This window comes from Acartia tonsa, chromosome 1 (assembly GCF_053477335.1).
Source record: "Acartia tonsa isolate MP-2025a chromosome 1, ASM5347733v1, whole genome shotgun sequence".
NCBI classification, from domain to species: domain Eukaryota; kingdom Metazoa; phylum Arthropoda; class Copepoda; order Calanoida; family Acartiidae; genus Acartia; species Acartia tonsa.
The window spans coordinates 34,456,134-34,480,411 of NC_137260.1; positions in this window are offsets into that span (position 1 = coordinate 34,456,134).

A 24,278-nucleotide genomic window follows, 5' to 3' on the forward strand; every position below is an offset into this window, starting at 1 on the left:
CTTTTTAATGTTAAATATTACGAAAAAGCACTTGCATTGCAGGCCACCCTGTTCAATATTTTCTTTCTTTTTTAAAATTTATCAAGTTTTCCGACCAACCCTGTAAGTTGAACCAAGCCATTAATAACTAAAAGGCTTGTCAATGTTAAAAAGATATAAATCACGATTTGAAATTTATAGTTTCTACTTTTGAATACTATTTAAATTCTTTTTAGTAGCGAAGCTAATCTATAATTTCAATTGTCAGAAAGTCCGTCTTCTATTAGAATTATTACAAGGACAAACATAACTTTCTCACATGCTATTAAAGACAGGAGTTTTTAATTAAAAAGTCAAGATTTCTAAATATTTGATTGTACCGAAGGACCTCGCTAACCACTGAACCGATATGGTTCTCCTTTACAGTAAGCTTCTTATAGGGCCAGTAAAGATTAATAACTATTTTGGGGGAGGATACCTCAACCTTCCCAAGATTAACCACCCATGTAACCCGCTCCGTTTCCCCACCACCACAAAAAAACAATAATTTTTACTTTTTTAATAACTAATGTAATTGTAGAGGGTCGTCCTCCTACATCGCCTCTTCCCTTAAGTGCACCTTTAGGCGTCTAGGGTCGAAGCCGCTAGAGTCATATATAGCTATACTAAGCTACTCTACTATGTTTACTCTAATGCATTTGCTCTAATATTAATATTAACCAGTTGTAAAGTGAACATTTTTTGTGATAATCATTTTGTGTGAGATAATATATACCGGAAGTAAACTTTTTTTTAGTAGCGCAGCTACACTATGAAAAGTAATGTCAGTTTGTCTAAAGCCACTTTACTCCATAAACATAAAAGGAAGTAAGTCAGGGATCTTAATTTTGGCAATTGACGGTTTGTCTACAGCTTTTCCATGCTAAGAATATTAAATAGTTTATTAAAAGTATTCTATTTTGCTGTGCTACATGTGGACATTGTTATCATTGTTAAAAATATTTTTCCCCAGATTTAGTAATATGTGAAAGAAATTTTTTTGCATGTTAGTAAAATTATGGTATCTCTACATTGACAGGAGGAAATTTTAGTTTTATTGATTCATCTTACTCTTAATTCGTCGTACTAGAGACGTTGATAGGTGTTCCTGTTGATTTCATGTTCTGTAGGTGACATCAATATATAATACAGTCACATGATAACATAGAACTAGCAGATAAAGGCCGTATTAAAGTTTTTTTTCTTTCTCTTCTATAAGACCAATGTACTAATTGAATTCTCTATAGTAGGAAAGCTTTATATTGATCGCGGGCAGGTTATTATAAGTTATTTTTTTAATTAAAAGATGCAGATCCCATATCAGCCAATGGGCCTAACCCCTAGGTGTAATAAATAAATACCGTATCTGTATATTATAATTTTTGTTTAAAAGTTTGGAACCAACCAATCTAAATCCCAGTACCCAATGTTTTAAGCCAACGAATAGATAATATGCTTATAAAACTTTGGGTACCAGTGTAATTTCTCCCTTCCCTTCCTGCGAGTTACTGCTGATTTAAGTACATTACTTCAACATTTCTTTCATAAGTTCAATAAACCAAATTGCTTCACTTTAATTTGTCAAAAAGCAAGAATGAAAATGTCCAAATCAGACGTACAGAAACCCGAATTATGGAGCCGCAGCTCTTTTAAATTGAATTAATAGAAAATTCCAAGACAAAACAAAACTGGAGGAGAATTATAACTTCGTGCTTAATCGACACAGAAATCAATATTTCAAATGTTTCGATATTGTCCAAATAGCTAAAAATCAAATGATCTTTATGGCTTTAGAATAACATTTGTAAAGATAAAAGGCATTTCTAATATGTCTAGGTACCATTAAAGCTATCCGTTACTGCTCTAATACGTGCGGAGCATCCTTGATGTAAAAAGCTTGGCTTGTGATAAAAGATAAATTGGTATACAAAATATATCTTAACAAAGAAAACCAATTTTAAGTTCTATGGGGATCTAAAATTAATATAATAATCATGGATGTGCTTTTTTTTAAATAGTTTTTGGTCACGGATAAAGCTAATTATTCAAAATAATTACAAAAAGAGGTAGTAAATATTTTTTGAACATCCATTATATGGGTATTTAGATCCATTTATGATACGAGTTTATTTTGATTGACCGGAATAAGAAATCTCCCTAAAAAAGAGACCTCACAAAAAATGCTTACTTGAAAAAACTAAAATTGAAAATGATAAGGGGTCGATTCCCAACCTTTGAGTGTCCCTAGAGGCCTTTAGGGGCAAATCCACTAATGTATTATGGAAAGTAGTAACTAGTGTAGCTAAATTATGCGTGTCACACTGAACGCAGGATGAATGCCTGTTAAACGCACATGTGTAAATCCTTCTAAACGTAAACATCTAACGTAAGGGGTTTGTTGTTTTTAGGCTCTAGAATCTTTAATGTTTTGACAGTTGTTCTCTCCATTTTCAATCAATCCATTATGTCACATTTTCGCACAAAACGTCGCAATATTCATTTGCAAATCAGTTTTGCAAGTACTTTGATAATGTAAATGCTTTTTGTCCGTCCAATAATAAATCATCACGTTAGACGTATATTTCATATTTGGGGAATTCAAGTACAATCTATCTATCTATCTATATATACATTTATATATATCTAAATATCTATCTATCTTGGGAAAATGCCTACAAAAATTACCAGCCTAAACCATCCCTTTTATTTGAACAGGATAAAACTAATTTTTTGATCGTCAAGACAAGACTTTAGGATTTATACAGCATCTTATCTTGTGTACTTTCTCATTGTAGAAATCTATATAACTGTTTACTGTACGTTTTTTTAGCACAGCTAATCCATAGTTATGGTATGTTTGTTCTTAAATAACTATCAATTTGTATCTGGGTTTTTTGCTGTTGAAAAAATATAACAAAAAACTACGATTTTATGTTCATTTCAACTGATTTTCTTAAAAGAACGCAATATTCAAATTTTTGAAGTACAATGTACCTACATATAATATAAATCTTGAAATTGTAACTTATCAATCAACATTTTCATGCTATAAAAAACCACAAAATTTTAGCACAGAGAAACGTTTTGCTAGAGACACAGACATTTCTCCTATTATGTAAAGTAGTAAGATCTCGAAACTATCAAACCGATTGATTTTTTCATTGTATGCAAGCTCTAAAATGGTTTTTGGCTATTTTATTTGGAATGTAAGTCCTACAAATTACCTGTTTTGGGTCAAGGCATCAGCCCCTACTCTGTTTAATTCCGTGACGCATCTGACATAGCAGAGTTATGACGCGGTATTAGGCCAAAACCGTACCATAACTAAAGGCGCTAAGAATGGGTGAAAAAAAGAGCAAAAGAAGATGGAATGCCTTGTTTGATAAAAGATTCAACTTCTTTTAATGAATATGAAAATCTGTACTTAAATAATTGTCAGTCCTGTTCTACCATTTGTTTATAAGAATAAAATCACTCAAGTTTGCAAAGTTGTTATTAAAATTGTTTATTGAAATTTAAAATTGATATTTATAATGATTAGAGGGATAATTTTGTGGTTAGTTAAAGTTTCTATTATTATATTTTTTTGCAAAAAAATAACAGAAAAGGAAAAATATTCTAAAAAGCAATCTTTACAAACTATTTTTTTTTAATTAAGTATCTTACTAAAAAATTAAAATAATTTCACCATCCTCAAAAGTAAAGATAAAAAAATACAATAAATGTTGCCTGTATGATGTATTCATAAAAATGGCTTTAGCTGACAAAATATCGAGCTGCAGGTTATTAAAGATATTGACAATATTTTTGTCCAATAAACTAAATAAAAAATCTAAAATAATAACAATATAACTAAATTTTGTTTTATTGACAACTTAACTACATACTGTCTATATTGTAACAGGGTTAAAACAAAATGGAATCTATAAACTTAAAATATTTTTTTTTCTTTTGGGGGGGGGGGTATAAAATATGCCGATGCGATTACTTTTCAAAAAGATTATTTATTTAGATTTTTCCAAAATAAATTAAAAACCTATCATTTTTCCCAACCTGTATACAAAAAATCTATGGTCTTTTTTTGCATATAAGTGAAATTCGACCTTGTTTTTTTTTTATAAATTTAACATGTTCAAGTTTCCTACAGTCATTAAATCTCTTGGTAGTACAGTATAATATCTACATTGAATAATGATATCTGCCAGATGTGCAGTCATACTATTGTTACTACTATTGACTTTTGAAACCATATTATGACTGAGTGGGAGGGGAACTTGAAAGGTGTCGTTTTACATCCGCACTTTTATAAAATTATTAAATAACAGAACTGCATATCCTTTTATATAAAAGTAACAGTATGTCTGGCTGTAACGAAGGATCTTGCTAACCGCTGAACCGCTATGGTTCTTCTTTACAATGTAGATTCTCATAAGTCCTGGTGTATAACTATTTTGATGGAGTGTACCACCACCATCTGAAGAAAAATCGCCCCTAGAAAAATAACCCCTCTTGAAAAATGTATTTAAAAAATGTGTTCAAAATTTAGGAAAGTGTATGCACACTGACAAGAGTGTTTTTAAAAATTGCATACACAAAAACATGGTAGTTCAATTATGAAAAAAAACTGTAGCACTTTTTGGGGAAACGCGGATATGTATTTTGAAAAAAAAGCAATAGGATTGGATGATCATCCTTCAAAAAATATATATTAAAATTCAGATTATTAGAAGTTTATGTTAAAGGAAAAATGTATTCTCCGAGGAAATTATAATTTTTTTTGTTGTTATTAAAGATGGAAAAAATCGTTGTAAATTATCTTGGTTGAGTTCATGGCATGTTATCAGGTATTTTGAGGATATGATAATGACGATGGAATGATGTACTACTTCCTTATTTACTATAAACAAAATGACCCATTTTGTAGACTAAAATTATACAGTAAAATTGGACAATGAATTATTGTGCAACACTTTCTAGGCTTAATAAAAGTTAATTTTTTAAAAACCAACGAATGACAGTTTTCAAAACTTAGAAGACTTGTATTCTTTTTTAGTCCAATGTCCCATCTACTCCTGGACAATGTTTTAAGTTACAATTTTCTGCATCCTGTATATTGTAAAACTTATTTCTAATTTGCTACTTAAAGGCCTTCACATGACACCTACACCAAATTAGTACAGGGCACATGATCCTTTTCATAGTTTGTAACTACAAGAATTTCAGGAACCATAACAAATGGACAAACAAAGATAAATAGATTGACTGCACTTTTAATATCAAAGAAATATTTCATTAAATAGTTAACACGACCTACCAATGTTTTTAGACTAGATTTCAAAGATGCTTTACTTTTTATATGTACCTTATTGTTCTAGGCAGCATCATTTCAATGTTGATAATAGGAGAACTATTTAGATAATACAAAAAAAACTATGTTATATAACTCAAATGGGCATACTTACTTTTTGGTAATGATCATAGAGTTACATCGTTTTATTAATTGTTTCAGAATCATCATGCAAAGTTGAATCATTTTAAAATTTATAGGACAATTTTAACATGAAGCAACGACCACACTAAATATTTAGATTTAAATCTCAATCAATTTTTATCTAATCAAAAAGTTTACTTTTATTTTAATGCATGCAAAAAAAACCTGCGCAAAAAAAGAGTCATTTGAATTCAAGTCGATGACAAAGCAATGGCGAGCAGTGTTAAAACAAAGTTACTAAAAAGTTGAAAAGTGGCAGAGCTGGCAGGATGATACAGTAAAGTTACCTGTACAGATTACTACTGGAGTATCAGAGCTTACATAGTTTGATACTTGAAATAATTTTAAAAATATATTTTTTGTAAAATTGTGTCAATACTGAGCTGGATCTTTAAAAGCGTAGCCGTGGCCGTAGTCGTGGTCAGAGTTACAGCCACCAACCTAATAGCGATCTTTAAATCATATTAACCACGCGTAATCGTGGCCACAAAAAAAATGCGATCTTTAAATCATATTGACAACGCGTAGTTGTTATCGTAGCGTGGTTAACCACGCTAAAAGTGACCACAGTCCGTTGGTGTGGCTAAAGCCTTGCTAAAGCCACGAAGACAGCTGCTTTTGATAATTTTAACGTAAAACTATTGAAAACGTAAATTATAATTGTTAAATGAATGTATGAATAATTGTACGGGCATGGAATATTTTATTTAAAAACTATCATAAAAATATTTTAATTGTGGTTTTTATAAATAATAAAATAAAAGTAAATTATAAAAGTTAGGATGTAGTTTATTTATATGATGTATAAAATAACGTACGGGCATGGAATGATTTGTTAATATTGAACCGTCACGTATGGGTATTGGGTAATACTAATAAAGTATGTTGACTGTGTTACATAAAGAGACAGTTTTTAGGAAATTAATATGATAAAACTATAAATATACTTAAATTAAATTAAATTCTTTTGGGGATTTATTACTGCAATATTATTGATAAGGTTGGAATATGATTACATTTTTTAAATTTTAGTAATTGAATGTATTTTTTTATTTATATTGAATTTATTGGACTCTCCCTTTGTCTTGTGTGTAGTGGCTGTCTGTCCAGCCGTGCTGGGCAATTGGCCGGGCGTGCAATGTCGTGCTGTGCCGTGCCCCGGCACGATATAGGCCATACCAGCCGTAGTACCAACTACATTGGCTCATGCCCTTAATAATATGTAAATAATAAAACATTTAAAATGTGTTATTAAAATAGTAATTTTGTATAAAATATAATTTCATTTCTTTGATGAAAATAATTTATTTTTAGGTGGGCCATAAAAGATTTTAGATATCCATAATTCTAGGATAGCCGGCATTGCACTTCTGTAAAATCATTTAAAAATCCATGTTTTATTAGCAGCACTGTGGCGACGACTACGGCTACAGCTACAACCACAGCTACGCCTACGACAACGACTACAACTACAACTACAGCCATGACTACGGCCACGGCTACAGCCACGCCAACGGCTACACATTTAAAGATCCAGCTTAGAATAGTGAGAGCAAGTTTAGTAAAATTAGAATTGTTTCCGCTGCGTATACATAAAGGAATGTCCATGCAATGTTGCACAATTTTAAGGCAAATATTTGCAAGGAAAAAAACAACTCCCAGCTATTTGATATTGTAATCTTTATGTATGATTGACATGGCATACTACATATTAAAATGAAATAATTTTTTTCTTTTGTTATAATGCCTTTTTTTTGTTTAATTTCTAAAGACAGAATTCTTTGTTTTTGCTGTTTTTGTATGAGAAGAACAATAAAAATAAAGTTCAGATGATGAAGAAAGAAATAAAAACATCTCAAAAAATATTTGTTTATGGGAAGAGCCATTTTCTTTCAAATAGAGAACATTTACGAAATTATTTTTAGTATATTTTAATACTACATGTCATATTATGATTTACAACTTTTATTATCAACCATTACATACATGGGTCAGCAGCCGCGCTTTAAACATTGGCTCAGGGAAGCTTTGACATGATGCGTTGCATAGGAAAGGCGGGGCTTCGGTTGGCTGATTATTCCTCCAAGCTGCCAAGCTTTCTCTAATCAGCAAATATTGTTGCGACTGCAGTTTATCTAAGATGCATGTATGAGAGGCATATATCCTGCATGTCTGACGGGTGGCTAAATTGATATTTGGCTGAGGTTGAAGCTTATTGGGTGGCCTAATAATCCGCAAGAATAAATTGTTAAACTTGATGAAGCCACGCGGCTAGGGTGGCAGGCAGTATCTGCTGCTTTCATCATCCTTCTACTTCTAGTTGTAGTGTATGACATGATATCGTTTTTTTTATCCTTAAAATATATTTATTTTGTTATTACTGTAATTCTTATGAATATGTCCTTGTTTTGTTAAACCCAAATAAATTATAAACCTAAAAGATATAATCATTTCAATTAATCTAGTATTTCTTTTATTTAATCAAAATAGCCTAAATCATCCTTTTAAATGATAAAATTACATCTTTTTTAAAAAAAGGTTTTTAATTTGGGTTTAGAGCTTAAATTGTATTTAATGGCTAAAATTGTGATTCATCGTGCAAAAAAACCTTGTTCAATTATAAAATTTAACTCTAAGTTGGAAGAAAAAAAAAGAAAAAAAAGACAAAAAGGAATAAAGATAAAAAGGATATACAGATAAAAAATACATTACTAAAAAAGAGAAATAAAACATATGAAAAAGTACTTCCTTATACGTTAACTAATTTTTGTAAAAAGAATTATTTTTGACAAATGATAACCCCACAAATTTGGTAATAAGATGTTCTCACAATTCTACGTAAAATTCTTATGCTTTTGTAGAGATACTAATTTACAATATGTTTCATATTCATCAAAATATAACGATTCTTTTCTTATACTAAAATTAATCACTTCTAATTTAGTGATTTAAGATATAACTTGGCTTTTGTAAAGACACTCTTGAAAGTATAGGGTGAAAGGTGTTTCTTCGCTGCCGCAATTACAGAGTTTTCCTGTCATAACAGCAAAAATTTCAAAACTTCAAATACAAAATTTTTTTAATGCTAAATTCACTTTGGTTAAATTATGGAAACAAAATAAAAAAGGGAAGGGACAGTTTGCATTGCTATAGTGATTTTTAAAAACGAAGCTTTTCTATAATTTGGGTCCGTCCGTCCGAGACAGAAAGCTTTTAGTCGTTAATTTAGGCATGTTAGAATTGTTCAAAATTTGCATGGTGATTCGTGTAGTAGTTAGGTACGATTTAGAAATCGTAGCAACTTTATAATCATTACCAGAATGTCCGTACGTCCATTTTTATACATGTTGATTTTTCTACTTTTGTAACCACAAATTTTTATGTGATCTAGTTATCCGTTTGATCTGATTTTTGGTATATTGATTCCCGGGACAACAAAGAACAATATTATAAGTGAAGCAACTCTATAATCAAGTCCTAAATATGTAAGTATGTCCATAAACATTATCCTGTATCAAGCAGTTTTTCAACAAATTTACTTACAATTTTGATTCGACTCTTATACTTTTATATTCTGATTATTTCGTTCACTATACAAGTGTTAATGTCCGTTTGTCCTACCGTTTCAGTGCCTCGCTTTTATGGATGTTGTCATCCTTGTTTGTTTTCATTTCTATAATTTGAAAATGTGGGAGTGAAGGTACACTATGATGAAAAACCACTTTAGTTTTTAAAATACGCCCATTTTAAATTATCACCATAGTAAACTTCATATGAGTTATCAGATGAAAAGATAGATAGATGGATATGTTAAACATATAGATTTTAATAATAAAGATGTAGATATTTCATATCTTTATATTTAGATAGTTGAATAAATAGACAATTGAATAAATGAAAGAGATAAATAAATTGTTAGATGTCTGAATGGATAACTAGATAGATGAATAGATGGAAGAATAGACAGATGAATAGGTAAATAAAATTGAAGTAAAAAAAGTTGTTTTACTTTATTTAGGATATTATTTATTAAATGGATATTTAGATGTTTTGATGAATAGATGGATAGATGATTCAAAATGATTTGAATAATTAGATAGATTAGGAAAGTCGAGGAATGTGTTTAATTGAATTACAATTATAAATTTATTAGCTACTTAGGACAGAATCTCACACTAAATATTTAATAAGAATTTAAGGTAGATAGGTAGATTTAATGCATATTTAACCTTTCATATGATTAAATTTAAACAATACAAAGATATATAAATGGATGGGATAGATAGATAAATGGATTAGAATAATTCAAAGATAGATATATTGAATGCATATTAAACCTGTAAATGGACAATTTAATCAATATATAGATATATGAAAAGATAGGATAGAAAGATAAATAGATTTGAAGTGATTAAGAGAAAGATATATAGATTCAATGCTTATTAAACCTTTAATCTGATAAATTTAAACGAAACTTAGATTGATAAATAGATAGATAAATAGATTTGAATAATGTAAATAAACTAGATTGATTGAATTCATATTAAACTTTTATCTGATAAATAAATAGATGGGTAGGATAGATAGATAAATAGATTGGAATAATTAAAGAGAGATAGATAGATTGAATGCATATTAAACCTTTTATCTGGACAATTTAAACAATCTTTGCAAATCCAAAGTATTTCCTTGCACTAAGTAATAAGTAATTTCAATATACAGTATTATGTCCTAACTTCGTGTAATTGTAACACCAAACATGGATGGTTTCGTCTGTCTGTCCTTCTGTCATTGTTATCTTTATCTTAACAAATATTTTTACAGTGAAGAAATGGGGTACATCGACAAAAGGGCCAAACATGCTAAAGTGACAAACCTACCGAAGGACAAAGGTCCTAAAGTTTTTTAAACGCCGGTCAGTTTATTCCTGAATAATGATTTTCAGGTTTTAAAAGGGTTTAACTTCCTAATTTTCTTTTTCCTTTATACCTTTTCCTTATGTGTTTTTGCAATGTGGTGAAAATATATTTATTGGATCTTCTTATATTAACAAGGATAACAAAATCCATAAAAGCGAAGCTCTAAAATCAGACGGTCAGAACATTTATTATATAGATACATATGCTTCAAGGAATTAATTATTTTTTAAAATGATCTATAACTTTAGCTATCTATTCATATTTTATTTTTCCAAACACTCTTTTCCTGCTTTTAGAAGCTAACTATCAAATATTGTTTTTTAAAAACTTAACAATAATAATAAAATATTTCATGAGCTAGACCAATACTGTAATGTGATATAGGATGGTTTTATGTCTTAAAGGATAAACTTAAAGTTGTGATGTTTCAGGAAGGATAAGGACTATGAATGAAAAATTTATCTCCCCTACAATTTTACTCTCAGGCCGACAGACTAAATTACCAAAAATCCACTTTAACATTATGACCATTTTTTAGGTTATTGTGTCTTTTTTCCTGTCGCATTTCGTTCATGTTAGAGGGGTGTCCTTTTATATAATTGCAGAAAACTTTTACTTCCCCATCACTCGATTTCCCTTTTTTTCTTCTTCGACTTTCCTTTTCTTCCCCTTCCCTTCTCTTTTCCTTCTCTGTTCTTTACCTTTCTTCTATTCTCCTTCCCTTTTCTTCCAATTCTCTTTTCTTCCTCTTTATACCCCTGCCCTTCTTTTCTCCATCACATCCCCAACTCCGTCACTTTTCTTTTCTATTCATTCAACATCCCTGCACTGCAACTACAACGAAAATGTTTTTAAAAAGAAAAAAAGAATTACTGTTTCAAAACTTGAATTTTCGAAATTATGATTTTTTCAATTCATTCATTTCTTTAGTTTAATTTCAAAATTGAGGATAAAGTTTATTTCTTAACAATTGTACTATCCCTGTGTCCGTAACCCGCGACCGTGGCTCAACACGTAGCGCAATCGCTCGTCGTCAAGAAGTTGATAGGTTCGAATCTCGGTCCGACACCCCGTCATAACTAAAGACGTTAAAAATGGTTCCTACTGCTGTTATGTCAGATTTGCGACATAAATAGTTAGAGTAGGAGGAATGCCTTGGCCCAAAACAAGCGCAACTCGTTACCATGCACAGTTGGGACTTCTCAGACAAAGGTCGTGCATCACAGAGAGTTGGTTGTCTGTAGATGTTACTTAACCTAATATCCTTGGGTGTTTGGACAGAGAAGGGTGCGTAACAGTCATCCTTAGTTCTCCTGGATTGCTGGACTAGTACCTGGACAGTAAGGTCTTGACTGCAATCCCGCCCGTACGAGGTAATTAAAGGTAATCCCTGTATCCGTGTTATGGTGTGGTCAGAAATTAGTTTCTTTCTATTCCTTTTATTCTTTTCTCATTCTATTTCACAACTTATAGTGTTCATACGTGGCAAATGATAATACTAATAAAGCTAATTTCCCTCAATTATACTAAATTTAGACATTACAGATCCTAATAATTGCAGACCTTATTGACCCTCAATGTTTATAAACTCTTTCTGCCATTCGTTGGCTTAAAAATTTGCTGGTTTATCATAAAATAATGACTGGGTTGTACAATCTACTATTGTCCAAACTCGTCTATCAATCTTTACAAGGCATAATTTTGTTTATCATTATTTCATCGCCCATTGTATTATCCCTTAAAATCATAGGAGTTGACAATAAAAAAAAAATGGACCAGCGGAAAATGGTTTTATAAAGTAGTTTTTTATTTACAAAAGAACATAAAATCTTTCTTTGTAGCAAAGCATCTCTTTAATTTATCGTATTCTTTCTTCAGTTTATAAGATAGGCAACTATTTTTGGTAAACTATATAGCCTTCTATATCTACCAGTAAAATGTAAGAATAAAAAAAATCTGCAATTATGGATGTTGACATTATAGTTTAAAGATTTTTGAACAAAATTAAAAAATAATTATATGATGTTGTTTTTATCGTTGCGGTTTTAATCTTCCTATTATCCATCAATCCAACATCTTTCTTCAAAACTGCGGTTTCTACAGGAATACATGGATTGGGAAATTAAAGATAAATGAGAATGTTCGTAATCATAAAGTAGTAAGGTTTTTTGCCTGTCTGTTAAGATCTCGCTAACAACTGAATCGATTGAGTTCTCCATTCCAGGCAGGTCTTAAATCTATTAATCTAAAACTTTAGGGTGAATTTAGAGGCTAAGTGTGCAGCTGCAATTGCTTAATAATATAGCAGCCGTAGCCGCTTTTATTACATATTTTACATATTATATAGAAAAATTGCTTTCAGTTGTAAAGAAAATCATGCACTTAATATTTATCCTCCATTTACCTACCCCTTTCGTCCTGGTTTTTAAAAAAATACGGAAATAAACATTTGAAGAACACAAAAATTATTAAATTTTTGCCGCTTTGGTAACGTTAAACCACAAAGATGAACAATAAGACGGGGTTTACAATTGTTTGATTGCGTTGTATCACATTTCGATATTTTATCTATATAATATTATTTGTTGTCTAATTGTAAGGTTTGTTGCAAATGTATAAAAAAAACCAATGATGTGTCTACTACATATTTAAAATATTAAGTATTCCAAACCCTAAACGTATCGTATTTCGAGAAAAATCAAAAGGGAATTTAGAGACATGATAATATTGAAATTGGGGAATATTAATTAACGTCGCCAAGAATTCTATTTCAAGAATATGATATATATTCCCCTCTCCGTTCGTTCACAAATAGCTCCCTATTTATATTTTTCTAAATATTCAAATTTCTTAATATTTATTTACGAAGTGCTTCGTAAATAAATACTAGATTTTGAAAAATAATAAATTTTTACGTTGTATATTTCTATTTCTGAAATAAATCACGCAATCTTAAATGAAGTATGTTCGTTAAACAATTCCGAAATAAAATTTACTAAATATATTAGACTTTTAGGTTCTTTCTATGAAATTAATGTGATGACATAATTTCCTTACTCCAAAAAGTCTACCTGTTAAGAATACGACATTTTAGACGTCTTACTTTTTTCATTGCTATTAGGAGTGGACGTTTAGACACTATCCTTATACTAAAGTAACAGGGTGTTTGTCTGTTTGTGTGTCTGTACCAAAGGATCTCGCTAACCGCTGAACCGATCGGGTTCTCCTTAACAGGGTAGCTTCTTCAGGTCCCGGGAAGGTTTATAACTATTTTCTTGGGGATCGGGACAACCCCAACCCCCCCAAAAATGAAAAATACTTCCCCTTAGAAAAAAAGTTTAATTTTTTAACAAAAATTAAAAATGATGGGGGGGATCCTCCCCCCTCAAAAAAATTTCCACCCCCCAACATATATTTTTTTCCTTTTTCTTTTAAAATCTAAAATAAGAAAATGGGTTATCAAATTCGACTAATGTAATTGGTCAGCCTAATAACTTATATTGAATTTTGATTGCTTGGTTCAAAAATAGCTGTGTCAAAACTTTTTGACCAATGATTAATTTATTTCTTATCGTAAATGGGAAATTTACATCAATTTATCGTCCATTGTCTTATTCCTTAATATTCCTGGTAAAAAATAAAATTTAATTTGAAGTAAAAACAAAACAAAAACATACATGCTCAAAAAAAAACATTAACGCTTTCACTTGAAGTACCTTGTTGAGCACTGGAACTAGGCAAGGTTAGGTTGTATAAGGAGGGGGTGGTAGGGGGGGGGGGGTTGTATTACTTAAAATGTTTTATATAATGTATGTCTTTGAGCAAAAACAATGAAGGAGGTGCCCTTGGGCTGTAAATTACTGGTACCAAAAGTTTTATCTTAAGTTCTATTTTAAGTTACCTCTCTGTGTCCTGTCTCTCCTTGTAATATAATTGAACTGGCGCTTCGCCCCTAGCCTTTAGGGGCTTTGCCCCAAGAGGTAATTAATAAAAAAATTTGAGAAGCAACCGCTTTTTTTAACATATTTAAAAAAAAAGCAGATTTTAGATTTTGGTGCTGCGAACCATAATTTTATGAGTTATCCATAATGCTTTCTTTTCAATCTTTTATTAATTTTTTTTTTTTTTTTGGGGGGGGAGTTGGGGGTGTCTCACCCACAAGAAAATAGCTTAAAACCACCACAGGACCAGTAAGTATATTCCCTGAAAAGTAGAGCCCATTCGGTTCAGCAGTCATAGAGACGGACAGACAGACATCGTTCTACTTTGTACTACAAAAGACACAACTTGCAAAATGAAAAGACAGAGCTTGTAAGACAAAAGACACAGCTTTTCTCAAGACAAAAGACACGACTTGCCTGAGAAAAGAGAGAGCTTTTAGGGGCACTATGATGTGTGTCTATTCTGGAAAGTCTACGTTGACTAATAGTAATTTTTAAAAGCGAAGCTTTTCTATAATTAGGGTCGGTCCGTCGGTCTGTACGTCACAGACAGTTAGCTCTTTTTGTTAATTTAGATAGGTTAGAATTGTCCTATCGATTCCAAACTTTGCACGATGAATCCTGTAGTAGTTAGGTACAATTTAGAAAGCGTAGCAACTCTATAATCAATATCAGAATGTCCATACGTCCTTTTTAAACATGTCGATTTTTAACTTTTTTTACAACAAATTTTTGTATGTTAAAATTACCCAATTCTTCTGATTTTTTAAAAACTGATTCCTATTCCAAAAAGGTACAATGTTATAAGCGAAGCATTTCTATAAACAAGTCCTAAAAATGTAAGTATGTCCTTAAACAGTATTATCAATTTATGCAGTTTTGCAACAAATTTACTTACAATATTGTTTTTACTAATGCATTTAATATTCTGCTAATTCAGTTCTGACAATCGACAAGTGTTAACATTCGTTTGTCATTCCATTTCAGAGCTTTGCTTTTATGGATGTTGTCATCCTTGTTATAATTGAATTATCAGGAACTAGCAGAGAATGAGTGGGGACAATGGGCTGATTATTACACTAGTCCCCAAAGTTTTACAATAACGTTTTCTTATTCGCTGGCTTAATAACTTTGGGGACTTTTATTGGATTTTTAATAGTTAGGTTATTAAGTATGGTAGTGGTTAAACCTTAACCTTTCTACTAAAAAAGTGTTACCCACAAAAAAGATTTATTGTAATTGAGGTGCTTACATAAATTTATCGTCCATTGTCTTATCTCCTTAGATTACTGGTAAGATCAAATATTTAGTCTATAATGAAAAGAAGGATAGTTCAAGGGAGGGAGGGGACCATGGGCTGTTTTATACACTAGTCCCCATAGTTTTATAATAATTTTTTCCTATTCGTTGGCCTAACAACTTACTTTGGGGATTGGTTGGTTCATTAAGTTGAGTGTCCATAAGTTTTAACCACTAATTGTAATGGAAGATTTTTGTTTTATCATCGGGGATGTACATTAATTTATCGGCCTTTATCTTTTCCCTGTAGATCCCTGCATTCCAAGAAATTATTAAGATTAATAATATTATAGATATCTTCAAATATGAAGTGTTGGGATGTGTGAAATATTTTTAACAAGGATGACAATATCCATTAAAGCAAAACATTAACATAAATGCATAAGTATAATCAAAATTATAAGTAAGTATTCTGTCTATAAATTATATAAAATACTAACATATTAATGATGAACAGACTGACGTCTATAACCAACACAAATTATAGAAAAGCTTCGCTAATCCTAGTATTTTCCATAAGTTTTGTTTTGTTATTTCTTGGGTGGGGGGGGGGGGAGGGGAGGGGTCAATATCAAGTGTTGGGATGTGTGAAAAATTTTTAACAAGGATGACAATATCCATTAAAGCAAAACATTAACATAAATGCATAAGTATAATCAAAATTATAAGTAAGTATTCTGTCTATAAATTATATAAATACTAACATATTAATGATGAACAGACTGACGTCTATAACCAACACAAATTATAGAAAAGCTTCGCTAATTCCTAGTATTTTGAATTTTCCATATGTTTTGTTTTGTTATTTCTTGGGGGGGGGGGGGAACATTAACATAAATGCATAAGTATAATCAAAATTATAAGTAAGTATTCTGTCTATAAATTATATAAAATAGTAATACTAACATATTAATGATGAACAGACTGACGTCTATAACCAACACAAATTATAGAAAAGCTTCGCTAATTCCTATTTTCCATATGTTTTGAATTGTTATTTCTTGGGTGGGGGGGGGGTAGGGGAGGGGAGGGGTCAATATTTGTATCGTAACGGTCAACCTTCAAACTAGGGGGGGCGAGGTAGGGGTGAATCAATATCATTAGCATATATATATCGACAACATTTCTTAAATAGGGGAGGGGTGAGACTACACTAGTGTAATAAATTATTATCGATTCAGCGTTTTTTTTTTGGGGGGGGGGGGGAAACATTTATGACCTCATAAAGCTAAGGGTCAACTCATCATACAAGAAATATGAGACCTTAGAGAACAAGGACAAAACGTTACAATTTACAAAACTAACTCCAATCCAAATAAAATAAAAATATTTATTTTCATTTTATTTAAGTCAACATAGTTTATTTATTTATTTAGAATATTTATTTCATTAAAGTAAAAAAAGTTATGATTATTGTTTTGTTAGTATGTTAGGTTAAATTAGTACATATTACTTGAGTTAGAATGATTAATACATTATTTAATGGTTATTGGTGGTTTATTTTTTAACTTTTCTTTCACTTTATGATATTAGCAAGTTTGATATATGGTTGAGTTGAAATGTAGAAGACAGTAAGCAGGGTGGAGGGTTGGAGAATGTAGGGTGTTGGAACTTTGGAAGGTGGATTATTATAGAGTAGATACGCTGAAAGCCTGAAACAAAAAATCTTAAGTCTTAACAGCTATGTGAGGGAGAGGGAGGGGATGGTAATTTATCTATCTTGCTTAGCGTTCGGTTAATTCTAAATTAATGAATAAATAAAAGCTATCTATCTTAAACGGACGTACGGAGGGACGGACCGACCGACCCTAATTATAGAAAAGCTTCGCTTTAAAAAAATAAATTTTACTTTTATTTGAGCCAATGTTAGATAAAAAGTTAATAATTTAACCAACCAATTAAAATATCCTTGTATTTATGTTTTGACATGTCCTATAATCAATAGGCATCTATTAAATGTAATCTAAACAAGGATAACAAGATTATCATCCATTGTCTTATCTCCTAAGGTGTACTTTACAACCCTCTCACATACTCACACGACAATACAAATACACATAATAAATACTAGGATATGACAATGAAAGAAAAATCGAGATTTTTGGAATAAAGAAAGGGGAGAATAAATTATTTAAAAGTCTTATCTATTATACAAATTTTATATCTAAGTTTTCATATTTATTGAATTGTTTACAAGTAAAACTGATATGGTTCTGATATCGCAAAAACCAATCAACCAATATTATTTTTTTATAATTCATTCTAAAAAAATAAAAAAAACTCATCAATATTTAATTTTTAAAGTTTTCATATTTATTGAATTGTTTAAAAGTAAAACTGATATGGTTCTGAGTTCTGATATCGCAAAAACCAATCAACCAATATTATTTTTTTTATAATTCATTCTATAAAAATAAAAAACTCATCAATATTTAATTTTTAAAAAAAATTTGTATAAAAAGTAAAAAAAAACACTGAGAAAATATTAGGTGTAGAGGTTTCGTGTTCTTTCTAGACAGCTATATTGGCTATTTTTCCAAATTTTGACGGAACGAAAAAATTTATTGGAAAATATCAGTAAATATTAACTTTCAGGATCGTAAAAATTTAGAAAAGATTTTAATATTTCTGTTTCATGTCCATTTTCAACCCTTTCCCTAATTATTATCAACGACTTTGGACCGTTCGTAGATAGGGGGAATATCTGAGAAATATTGACCTGTGGGTTTCAAATTTCCATCGTCAAAGATATATTGGATTTATTTCAAGTAGACATATGTCTGAAAAAAACAGATGGGCGGACTAAGCAAGTAATAGAATAGATTATCATTGGTGTCATGTAAATCTTTAAAAGCTCATAAAAATGTTAGAAACTAAAATTATTATAAAGTGATTACCAACTCTCCTATAGCTAAAAAAACAGACAGACAAGCAAACAAAAGCACGGACTTCAACCAAGATAAGAATTTATCACAAGCAAAATTTGTACAATTCTTTTTAAAGATATCCAAATTTATCACAGGACCTATGAGCAGCATAAGAGAACTTACTCGGTTGAGTGGTTAGCGAGATCTTTAAGAACAAACCAAAAATTATACTACTAATTATATATTAGAATAAATGTATCTTTATTTACTACTTTTTTTAAAAGGTTTAACAAGTAATTTTTCAACTTTTTCCTCTAATATATGTTTAACAATTTCTAAATTAAATATTTTTATGGAGAAAGGGGACAAACTACATATAATAGATGCTACTTGCAAAATTTAAAAAACTAAATCTGCAGTTTGTTTGCTTAAAAAAACATTTGGTGGTTATTTAAATCTTGATTGAGATGTACATAATATTTCTATTAGTGTTTAAACTTTTCCTCTTGTTAGTTTAATCTACACTAGTCTCTAGGGGAGAGCGGAGGATATCAGAAAAATAGCCTAAAACAAACCCGAGACATTTATGAAACATCACAAAAAACTGAAACCAATTATGTCAAAAAAATTGCCAATTTAAGTTATATGATAAAGGGTAATTTCAAATATGATGGTTAGGGGAAAAATTAATTCATTTTTCATTATCTCAAAATCCCTGACTATCTTATACTTGAAGATTTGGGGGAAGACTTATCTTTGATTGTCCTATCTAAGTCTCCGTGGCAAGGATCTAATGACCAAGGTCATTACCAAATCTATGGAGCGAAACTAAGTACCACACTTTTTTTCAAAGCTTAATGATAAATATATCCTCCTTTTATCTTGTATTTCATGGATATTTGGATATGTAAGTGGTACAAAGATTTTAAATCTTAAAAGATATTCACACCGCCCTGGAGCACCCAAGGGGTGTTAAAAGTAAAAATATCCCTCTTGTTTTAAGGGGTTACAAAAATCGCTAGGGGGTTTAGTTTTGCTTTTCAATACGTTGTATATCTAAATTTGCCATCGCCTCATAATGATAATTTTCCTGGGACATTTTTTATTTGTTGAGAGGTTGGTTTAACTTTCTTAATATTTAACATTTTCTTAAAGCCAAAAAAAGTTTCCCTGTATTTCTGCCCTTGGAATTATCTTATTTTTTCTCTATATCAATCATTTTTATTTCACCTTTATTTCTTGATTATAGTTTTAGCTTTTTATTTGTATTTCATGTTTTATATGAGTAAAGTTTTCCTATATTAAGGGTGCGTCTGTCAGTAACAAAAAACTCCTATGGTCAAGTTAGGTCCTTTCAAGATTTAAACTATTGGGTATATTCTAGCGAGTCAAAAGGTACTGAAAAATAGTTGATTTTGACACATAATTCCTTTGTCTATTCGGCATGATGATTAAAACTTTTCCTCTCTCTATCTGCACTTCGTAAGTATGATTATTAAACAATTTCATAGAATTTTTTGACACTTTTATGACATTGTTGTTTTTTATCTCTAATTAGTTCAGCTTTTCATGTATGTTGTCATACTTGTTTATGTATTTTTTACCATTAAAATAAAAACTATGTTTCTTTTTTTCATTTAGATAATGTTGTATTAATTTCTGATGTTTAGTTTATGATGCTTTAGTGAGTAATTAAACAATGATGACAACATCCTTAAAAGTACTGAAAAAATATATATTTTTTTGGATATATTCATAATATTAAACGCATAACTTTACTATATAAAGTTTCACTAAGATCAGATAATTCTCTAGACTATAATTTTTCTTCTTCTTCTTTCCTGTAACACTATTCTAATAATGAAAACGTGTGTTGATACAATGATAGCTCTGCAGTTTGACAGGGTAACTAATGTAGCTTGGTTTAACCTTAACCTTGCTGTCTCCATATAATTGTGTCGTGAAATAACAATTTCAACTTTTTATCACCGGCCGTAGAGAAATCTTTTTGTCTTCATTTCTTCTCAATTTCAAGCAAGAAAGCATACTTCATCTGGCGTGAAATTTCTTCCATATTATAAAATTAATATTCGAAACTAAATCTATCGCTTTGCACCGCTTTGTTATAAACCGCCGCTAGACCCACGAGAAGCTTCATTGTAAAGGAGAACCATATTGGTTCAGCGGATAGCAAGATCATTGATGTACATTGAGACGCACAAACATCCTGTTTATTTTAATTAAAGATAAAACTTGTATCAACACAAAACCAAGGATGAAAATATGCATAATGTGTGAAGCTCGATTTTAAAAAACAAGTGAATAGATTGTCATAAAAATTTTGAGTCAAATATTAGAGTAAAACACTAGAGGGAGAAATGGTTAAATAACTGTATCTCCCGATCGCAATCGTCTTGTGCAACCTTCCTATTGGGTCATTGAAAATCAACAAATGGTATCGCTTATATTAACACAGTTAAGTAGCAGAAAATTATTTAGAAGCAGACGAAAGAAGTCCTTAAAAAATGAAGGGAGGTAGTTGTCTGTATATACATCTATACTATAGATCTGTTAGTCAAATAACAAGCACAAATTACAATGTTAACAAGGATGACAACATCCATAAGTAGCGAAGCACAAAAATCAAAGATGGGAATACGTACAAGTAGATTTAAAGGGTATTTATTAAAATCAAGAATAGATTTATTGGATAAAATAAACACGAAACCTTGTTTTATTTTGTATGATGACGATGGTCAAAGTAAATTACATTAAAGATGCACATAACAATGGGAAAAATTATTTTGATCCTGATATCCCAAAAAAGTTGGATAAAAAAACAAAGATATGAGGAAATATGTAAAACATATAAAAATAGCCAAAAACCTGATAAAAGGCAATCTGGCTGCTATAGTTGTTTTCTTAAAACGACAGAAAATTAAATTTTTATATCCTTAACTTTAAAAATTTGGAAAATCGGACCATATACACTGAAGATATGGAGAAAAATGTGAAAAATATAAAAATAGCCTAAAACCTGCTAAAAAGGCAGTCTGGCCGTCATGGTTGTTTTCTTTAAAAGACGGGAAATTAAATTTTGATATCAATAATTGAAAAAATTTTGAAAATCGGACCATAAACACTGAAAATATGGAGAAAAATGTGAAAATATAAAAATAGCCTAAAACCTGCTAAAAAGGCAGTCTGGCCTTCATCGTTGTTTTCTTTGAAAGACGGGAAATTTAATTTTGATATCTATAACTAAAAAAATTTTGAAAATCGGACCATAAACACTGAAGATATGGAGAAAAATGTGAAAAATATAAAAATAGCCTAAAACCTGCTAAAAACCGGTTCGACCGCCAATGATGTTTTATAGTCAATTGTGCTCCTTAATGATGGGAATGTTGTCAAAAAATTTCAGCATTCTATCTTTTATAGGAGCTGAGTAAATCCCATTTCCCCCATAGCGTTACGGACTGACGGACTGACGGACTGACGGACGGACGGACATAGTGAATTATAGAGTAGCTTCGCTACTAAAAAAGGAAATAATTATAGAAAAGCATAATGGGCCACGTTACTCATTGTTTTTTTTTTACAGGAATCATTATGCAAGATTAGTAATCATAAGACATTTCTAGCCTGTATAGATTGACGGTCATAGCTAAAAGTCACAGATGAACACGCCCTATAGATTGTAAAGCTTCACCTAAAAAAATAGACATTTAGGAATTGTTAAAACTTTATGATCCTTGAATTATCATATTTGATGTTGTTAGAATTATATATTTTGTCAGTGGGCCTTCTACCCCCCTCCCCTCCTGTCCTCTCACAAATATTTAAAAAATATATTTTTTCTTTTCATTACCCTGCGGGACTGCAAGTTAAAATAATAGAATTTCTTTTTGCAGAGGTTTTGACTTTAAAGGTAAGACCATTTATAGTCCATGGTATGGATGGAAGTTTGACGGCTGCGGCTGAGAGTAGTCTTGGCGCGACTGTCGCTTATATAGTGGCTAATTGCGGTTAACTCATTATTTCTTATTCAATTTGTTTTAACATTTCAAATCATCAACAAATAAAGAAGAGAATGAGCAGATCAACCAATCACTAGAGTTGATGCTCTACAATAAACAGAAAACTTTATTAGTTTTACTATATTAAAAGGATTTCTAAAAGTAGAATTAATGTTGCTAATCATTTGTTCATGATTTCTACAATTTTTTAGACCCACGATTTTTCAATGATATTGATCAAATTAAAAACAAAGATTCACGGACAAAAGATAGAGATTATGGAAGCTTTCCTAAGCTGTCACTTATTATCACTCAAACGGCTCCAGGTTATTGAATCCTAAAAATACAACCATCCATTTGAAAAGAGATATAAGTCTATCTATCTATTTTATTTTTATCCGTCATCCCAAAACCATATAGATCATGCAACGCTAATTTAAGCCTTTATTTTCTAAGGTCGTTACAGTAATATTTTAGTAACTCGCAGAAAAAGAAAATTTAACAAGGATCACATTATCCAAAATCGAAAAGTCAAATGTTAAAATGTTATTATAGTGATCTAAATATTTTTGCGATTTAATAAGCAAACTAAACTAGGGGGTCCTAAATAAGACTCTTTTGAGACTCAGCAGCCAACTTGACAGCTGATGGTGGATAGATGCCGCTAGCAAGTTAAGGCGAAGCTACTCGGTGCAATTAAATAATCCTTATATTAAAATAACCGTTTTTCTCGTATTCATTCGAATCCGGTGGATAGGAACCGGTTCTCATCCATCGGAAAAAACTATGTCTAGCATCGTATTATATCCAGCTTTCTACGAATATAAAAATGTACAATTGTAATATAATACGATGCGAGAAATAACTATTCTTTTAATCTTTTTAAAAAAAATGACCCCCAGTTGCTTTTTCTTTAAAAAATAAAATTGAAAATGAGGGGGCAGGGCGATTTTCTTCACCATCCTCTAGGGTTACATACATATAATAGATGCGCTTTCATAAAAAGAAACAAAAAATATTTTAATTCATTCTAAACCCCACATATCTATCGGTGATCTATAAAGCCTAAAACCAATTCCATCAATCTTTGTTTAAACATGACAAATGCATTTTTAATTCAGAGTTGGTTTCAAAGGACTAATAATTGCAATAAAATAACAGTGCAATATAAGGTATTGTAATATAACGGTATATTTTTAATTCATTATTTTATATTTTGACTAGTTTGCTATTAAAAATATATGTCGGGCGTCTGTAGGTCTGTAATGCATTTGATAAATTAATTAGTTCCCTATAAAACATTTATTCTTCTTTAAATATTCATTATTTTATACATAGATTATATTCAAAATGATTGCAAAAGCAAATTTCTAAGTATAAGAGAAATGAAGTTAGAATAAAACGTTGTTTTACTTTTACTATACATCACTTTAATATAGGCAGCATCTACATATTATGAGTTTAAAACAAAATAAGGCCAAACAAAGGTCGCACAATGAAAGGGTTGCTGGTGTTCATCTCTCTTACACCCTGTGCTTATAGACAGAAAAGGAAAAACTCCGCCCCTGTTGTTAATGAATGCTGTTGACCCATGCTGTTAACCTATGCTGTTGACACATGCTGTTGACCCATGCTGTTGAACAATGGACATTAGGGTATAAGACAATCGACGAAAAAAGATGTACATTGTATATTTCCAATGACGAGAAGAAAAAACTTTTTGT